Source organism: Psammomys obesus, unplaced genomic scaffold (genome assembly GCF_907164565.1).
Source record: "Psammomys obesus unplaced genomic scaffold, mPsaObe1.curated_primary_1811, whole genome shotgun sequence".
NCBI classification, from domain to species: domain Eukaryota; kingdom Metazoa; phylum Chordata; class Mammalia; order Rodentia; family Muridae; genus Psammomys; species Psammomys obesus.
In genome coordinates, this window is record NW_026596039.1 from 17,163,051 (window position 1) to 17,170,905 (window position 7,855).

At 40.9% G+C, this 7,855-nt stretch overlaps 1 protein-coding gene across 2 annotated transcripts in view; it reads right to left on the bottom strand.

Annotated features, from left to right (window-relative positions):
- Positions 1-7,855, bottom strand: part of Scaper (S-phase cyclin A associated protein in the ER) — a 351,295-nt gene that overhangs the window by 143,374 nt on the left and 200,066 nt on the right. The window lies entirely within an intron of this gene.

Below are 7,855 nucleotides of genomic sequence, written 5' to 3' on the forward strand. Positions count from 1 at the left end.
CATACATACATACATACATACATACATACATACATACATACATACATTCAGTAGCATTATAGGAATGAAACAGGTTATATTTATGAATGTGTGTGCGTATTTTTGAAGGAGAATGGGGAGGAACTTACAGGAGGAGGGAGAAAAGGGAGAGAGGAAAGGGAAGGGGAAAATGTTGCAATTAAATTAAACTTTCAAGGGGCTGGAGAGAAGGCTCAGAGGTTAAGAACACTGGCTGCTTTTCCAAAGGTCTTGAGTTCAATTCCCATCAACCACATGATGGCTCACAACCATCTATACTGGGATCTGGTGCCCTCTTCTGGCATGCAGGTGTACATGCAGACAGAACGTTGTATACATAATAAATAAATCGTAAAAAAAAAAAAAGAAAACCACACTAAATCTGAAAAGTAAAGTAAAAAATACAAAAAAACATAAACATTAAAAGAAAAGGATAATGCAACACAAATCCTTTAATACATGTTGTTACATTCAAGCATAAGGTGTTAACCCGAAAAAACAATTTTTGGGTCAAACAAAAAACACAGCTTAAAACTTCACCAAACTTGTCTTTTAAAGTTGTCTCCCAATTTACACGCCACCAGCACTTAAGAGTTCCTTCTCTAAGCCTTTCTAACACTTGGTATGCCATGTTTGCAAATTTCTTTTGCTGCAGAAACTGCAGTGATATGTTTATCGTGCTTACAGGTCTGGAACTCTGGTTGTTAATGCTGCTGAGCATCTTATCAAATATTTACTGGCCATCTGAACATCTTATTTGCATTCTTGGCATTTATTTTTGCTTATGCTGAATGACTTTTTCCCTTAAAATTTACATTTATTTATTCTTCTTGAAAATAAATGTTCAATAATGTTAAAAATAGGAATGACTTAAATTTTAATTTGTGCCCTAATATATACTTAGGTTGCCTCTAATGTACAAAGATAAGAATTCATATTTTCAAATGCGATATGATCCTCTAATTCACATGACTATTATGACTATTATATGTTACTAAACCATCACAACTCAATAAGACTGATAACCTATGATTACTTTTCAAAGAAGGAAACTAAAGCCTATAAAGGTTTATTCGAACCAGAAAATCTTCAGTATTAAAAAAGAATAGATACAGAGGGCCTTTGAAAGACTCTACCCAGCAAGGTATCAAAGCAGATCCTGAGACTCATAGCCAAACTTTGGGCGCAGTGCAGGGAATCTTATGAAAGAAAGGGAGATAGAAAGGCCTGGAGGGGACAGGAGCTCCACAAGGAGAGCAACAGAACCAAAAAAATCTGGCCATAGGAGTCTTTTCTGAGACTGCTACTCCAACCAAGGACCATGCATGGAGATAACCTAGAACCCCTGCACAGCCCATGGCAGCTCAGTGTCCAAGTGGGTTCCATTGTGATAGGAACAGGGACTGTCTCTGACATGAACTCAGTGGTTGGCTCTTTAATCACCTCCCCCTACCAGGCTACGGAGGAAGACAATAAAGCCAGTCCTGATGAGACCTGATAGGCTAGGGTCAGATGTAAGTGGAGGAGGTCCTCCCCTATCAATGGACTTGGGGAGGGGCATGGGAGGAGATGAGGGAAGGATGGTAGGATTGGGAGGGGATGAGGGAGGGGCTACAGCTGTGATACAAAGTGAATAAACTGTAATTTATTAAAAATAAGTAAATAAAATGTAAAAAATAAAAAAGAAAGTGATTTCTACTTACCTTATTTAATACTAGTTAACATTTACCAAGAAATCTGCTCATGCAAAATAACTCAGTTAAATTGAAGAAAGCTGGCATCAAGTTCCACACCCAGATATTGTTGTTATTATTCTGTCATTATTTTCAAGAATGCTGACTCAGATAAATGTGGTTAAAAACAGTGTTTACTGACTGCATGAAGCCATCAATCACAATCAATCACTAAGGTGAGCCCCAGCAGAATAACACATGATGAAATACTGTAAGGCCGCAATGGGAGAAAGCATAAAGAAGCACATCTTACAAGAGGCTAAAATTACTCAACATCACCTCTGTTAAGGTCAAAGGTCTCACGTGCTAATATTTATTTATTTGTTTGTTTGTTTGTTTTATAATTAGTGAGAAAAAAAGGTCTGTAATTTATTCTTCTCATTAGAAATACCATTTCCAGGTCTTGTAGATAGGGGAAGTTTTGGGCTGAAGTTTTTGTGGTTGGGTTGGTGATCTCCTCTGTCTACTCTGAGGTCTTGTTAGATAAAGGTGTCCTCTTCAGTCTCCATGGCCCCTGCTACCTGGAGTCTTAGCTAGAGCCCCCTCATACTCTTCTAGGGGTCTGTTCTGATGTAGGTGTGCAGCCTAGGAAGAGATGCCCCCACCCGCTGTTTCTCTCGTCTATGAGAATCTTCTGCCCTCCTCCCCTATTCTCCCCAGATCCCATCTCCACCCTTATTTCTCTCTGAGCTCTCTCTTCTACCTTGTTCCCATTCTTCAACCACTACCTCTGTCTATTCTAGTTCCCCTTTTTAGTGAGTTTTATGTGTCCTCCCTGTTACTTGTCTTCTTGGGGTCTGTGCATTGTAGTATATCTATTTTGCAATATATGGCTAAAATCTGCTTATAAGTGAGTACATACCATGTGTGTCTTTCTGGGTCTGGGTTACCTCACTCAGTATGATCTTTTCTAGTTCCATCCACTTGCCTACAAATTTCATGGTTTTTAATGGCTGAGTAGTATTTCATTGTATACATTTATCACAGTTTCTTCATCCATTCTTTAGTTGAGGGACTTCTAGGTTCTTTTCAGTTTCTGCCTATTACAAACAAAGCTGCTATGACCATGGTTGAGCAAATGTTCTTATTGTATGGTAGAGCATCTTTTGGGTATATGCCCAGAGTGGTATAGCTGGGTCTTGAGGTAGGGCTATTCCCAGTTTTCTGAGAAAGCACCAGATTGATTTTCAAAACTTACCATATCTACAAGACCTGCAGGGACAGAGATAGAACAAATAGAACAGATATTAAGTGAATGAGCAACCAATGCTAGGCCCAACCCTAAGACCCACCACAGAAAGCCAGCCCCTATCACTATGAACGATACTCTGATGTGCTTCAGACAGGAGCGACCAGAGTTGTCCTCTTAGAGGCTCCACCCAGCAATGGTTAGACACAGATGCTGAGACTCACAGCCAAACATTGGCCGAAGCATAGGAAGTCTACTGGAAAAGAGGCGGAAGGATAAATGGACCTAGGTGACAAAAGCTCCACAAGAAGAACATTAGAGCCAATCAACCAGGGCCCAGAGGGGCTTATGAAGTCTGAAGCACCAACCAAGGACAATGCATGGTCTGGATCTAGTTTTTCTACTTACAAGTAGCCAATGGGATCTTAGGTTTCATGTTGGCCCACTAGTTAGGGGAGGGGGGGATATCTCTGACATGGACTATGTTGCCTGATTTTTGATCATTTCCAGCTGATGGGACTGCCCTACCAGGCCACAGGAGAGGAAGAGGAAGATGAACTCAGTCCTCATATGAATAGAAGAGCTGGGGTGTCTAGGTAAGGAGAGTTCCTCTATTCTCAGGAATAGGGGTGGGGGGATATAGGAGGGATGGGCCTATGTCTGAGATATAAATTGAATTAGTTAATAAAAAAGAAAAAATTTAAAATTGACATGAAAATACAAAAAAATTACCATTTCCAGAAATGTAAGAGTAAATAATTCATGGTTATTTTCATGACACTTCTTCTATTACTGTTACAATAACATGGGCTTACTGAAATTTTTGTATAAATTATTTTACAAAATTATTTTAGAAAATTAACTTTTTCAAGATACATGATTAAAATGGTCTTTTGCAAATATGGAAAAAAATTTCTAAAGAATTTAAAGGTTGTTTAAATTCTTCCTTGATATATCTGACTAGAAGATGAACTTGAAGGCTAATAAGTAAGGCAGTTTGGTGGGTAACAGTACTTGCTGCCAAGCCTGCTAGCCCTAGTTCCATCCCTGAACCCCTACATTGTAGGAGAGAACTGAGTTCTTCAGCTGACCTGTGGCCTCCACATTAAGCCATAGTATGTGTGCTCACCCCACAAATAAATACAGAATAAAATTTAAAATAAAAACTTAAGGAAGTTTTCAATTTTTACACAACACTCTTGAGTACTTCCCCTAGTACTGTTTTAGAAAAAAAATGTTTTAGGTTTAACCTGCCTATAATGAGTAGTGAATATGGTTTAGATCTGTTATGTCTAAATTTCTGTAGACAAGCAACACTCTGCTTCTAGGAAGACAACAAACAACCACTCCAAAAAGATGTAAGGCCTATTTAGTCTAAAAGGCAACTCTAGGGTTGGGAAATGCTTAGTATATAAGTATTTGCTGTGCAATCATCAGGATCTGAATTCAAATCCTAAGAAACCTTATAAAAAGCTGGACATAACCCCAGCACTGCTGGAACCAGGGGAGAAGTAAGAACCAGGAGGACCCCTGGTTGTCTGCTAGCCTCCAGCCTAGCTTCAGAGCGAGTAAGAGACTGTGCTTTAGGGGAACACAGTGGCGAATGATAAAGTAGAGCACTTGACATCCTCCTTGGGAGGTGGCTCTCCCACCCCGCAGTGCTAAGGGAAAGTTCATAGCACTAAGTACCTTCACAAAGAAACTGCAAAATCCTCATACTAGCAATTTAAAAGCACACCTAAAAGCTTTAGGACAAAAAGAAGCAAACACACCCAAGAGGAGTAGACAGCTGGAAATAATCAAACTCAGGGCTGAAATCAATACTTTAAGAACAAAGAGAACAATACAAAGAATCAATATGAACAAGAGCTGGTTCTTTGAGAAAAATCAACAAGACAGGCAAACCCCTAGCCAAACTGCCTAAAAGGCAGAGAGATAGTATCCAAATTAACAAAATCAGAAACAAAAAGGGGGATATAACAACAGACCCTGAGGAAATCTAAAGAATCAAAACCTGTATTCTTCAGATTTTCTAAATGAAGCTATGCACTGGGCTCAGTCAACCATGGCAGGTCTCATTTTCTATTCAACCGAATCCTCTACTTATGTTCTATTTATAAGAATAAGATGGTATATGCTATTTTCCAACATCTGAAAAAAGGCCCAATATCAACAGGCTGATGTTGCATTACACAAATTACTAATTTAATTAGAATAGCCAATTCACAAAACTCTGGATTTATATATTGTTTTTTGACTCTGATAAATTTTTTATCTTTAAAATGTCATCAGAAGGACTTCACAGTTCAAAAATGACAAACTGGTTAAGTAAGGCAAGATTTCTGTTGAAAACAAATGATAAAAAAATGAATAAAAGATCTTTGCATTTCCCTAACAAAAACTAAAGCTATCAGATAGACAGCTACCAGTCAACAACTCAGGAGCAGGTGAAACTCTGGAGAGTGATGCACAGGGATCCTTCAAGCTACACTTGATGATTCTTGAGAGACATGTAGGCTTTGAGCTTGGAGTGAATGGCTTCAGAAATATAACAGTCTTAGTATCTTCTCAAAGTAAATGAAGTATTTCCAAAATCAAGCACCATCACATCCCAAACACTGTTCTGATCATAAGGGTGAGAGGTCTTCTAGGGATTATAATCTCCCTAGATGAAGAGCTTTGACCAGACTTATGAGTACCAGGCACATATTTCCTTCTGTGGAGCAGGTTTCATATCCAAAATGAAAGCCATTAGTTACTGCCATCAACCTATCGCACCAGTGGGCACATCGTGCCTGTGGAATTGAGTTTCACGGGGTTCATAGCAGGGTAGGAGAAGAGAATAAATGCCTTGTTTTCCCCTGCAGCCTGTACAGTGTATTGTAGCACAATGTAAGCTGGCCACTAGGGACAAAATGTCTGGCTCAGTTCTAGCTTACTCTCGATATCTATTATATAGTTCTGGTGGGGACCTAAGAGAGACGGCAGCAGCCTGTACTTCTGGGGGACCCCCGGGACCTCTCTGACCAACATCTCATAAGCAGGGACCCTATACTCAGCAATAAAAATTTTTTGTTTGAAAAACAATGGCTTCTAGGACCAGCATTGTGCAGGTGCTCAAGATATTAGCTTTCTAACTTATTTTTTTAATAGGCTTAAAGCAATAGGTTTTCATGTGGCTTTTTCATATGTCCATTACTTTTGGCTAACCCCGCCTTCCTAGCCCTTCATCTCGACTGTCCCCAACCACATCCTTGTTTGAATCTTGCCACACTTAGTATTACCCTTCTCTCCCGACAGCTAAGTTCTGTATTTCTTCTTTGTAAGATAGTATTTTATTTGACTATTTGGGAATTTCATATCATACACCCCAATCATCCTTACTTCCCAGTCTTCTAAGGTCCGCACCTCCCAACCATGTGGCCTCCCAACCAAAAATAAAATAAAATGCCCCCAAACAAATGAAGTCCAATTTGTCTTGTCCACATAGTCAGTGGAGCAAACTCCTGGTGGCCTGTCCCTTAAAGAAAAGTGAGTCCTTCTCCACCTCAGCCCTAGCCATCTATTACAGAGAGCTACACTTCAGCACCCTTATCCCAATTCTTAAGAGTTCTCTTCCATGGCTTATTATCTAAGTTGTTACTTTTTTGGGAGGCGGGGGGTAGAGGTTGTCACAGAACCTTCAACCTCTCTCTTAACTGTGAGTGCAGTGACCGATATCACTGCATAAGAAGCTTCCTTGTCTTTTATAGCCAGCAGGAGCATGGATCATGGAGTTCCACGTGGTATGTGGTAAGAGCACAGACCACAGACATTCACCTGGCTTCCAGTGTCAGTGCATGCCATGGACCTCAGTATGGTCTCTGGTAGCAGTACAGTCCAGGAACACCAACAGAGCTTCAGGTGGCAGCATAGATCATGGGCATTCATATGGCACCCCAACTGTCGCAGGACCACAGACCCCCAACATGGCCCTCTGCAGCAGCATGACCCATGGACACCAACGTGGACTCAGTTGGCAGCACAGACTACTCACATTTGCATGGCCCCCAACTGCATCATGGCCCACAGGCATCAACATGGCCTCTCCAAGGTACCTCAGGCCTTGGATATCGACATGGTCCAGCCTCTTTCCACCTCCATTACAAATTCATGTTGCAATGGCACTGGAAAGTGCAGCATATCACTCAGCATACTTTTTGCTCACATAGCTTGACATGCAAATACCACTGCCATAAGTCATTGGTATGGCTCAGGCCAGTCTCTGAAGCATGATAAATATCAGACCATTGCAGAGACTTCTTTGATTATAGCCACACTTCAGGTATTCATCTTTGGTGGCAATCATGTGCTCCCAGATCTGGTTCTGCACACTTGCTCCTCATCCTGGTCCAGCAGCTTGGAGATAACATAGGTGTTGACCAACTTGAAGCACTGGATCTGGCTGCCAAGTTGGCCACCTTGCCTGGACACTCTGTTGGGCAATGGGCTCTTTCTGGCAGCTGCCCTACCAAGCAGCTAGTACTACTCTTCTTCACTTTTATTTCATCTACGTTCTATTAGCTCCCCTCCCTTAAGCCATGGCTCCGGCAGTGGCCACTTTCTAATTTCCTGGCATCTCCAGGTGTTTTAAGTTAAGCATATGAAACTAAGGATTCAAAGTTAAGATCTACATATAGAAACCACAGGCCAGGTGTGGCAGCACAGATTGCAAACCCAGCACTGGGGCATAGACTAACAGATTCCAGGGATCTCTCTGGTGACAGCCTAGCAGAGTTATTACACTTCAGGTTGAAGGAATGATGCTGTTTCTCAAAATAAGGTGCAGAAGCAAATGAAGGAGACATCTGGACATCTATCTCTGGTTTTACACACACACACACACACACACACACACACACACACACACACACAC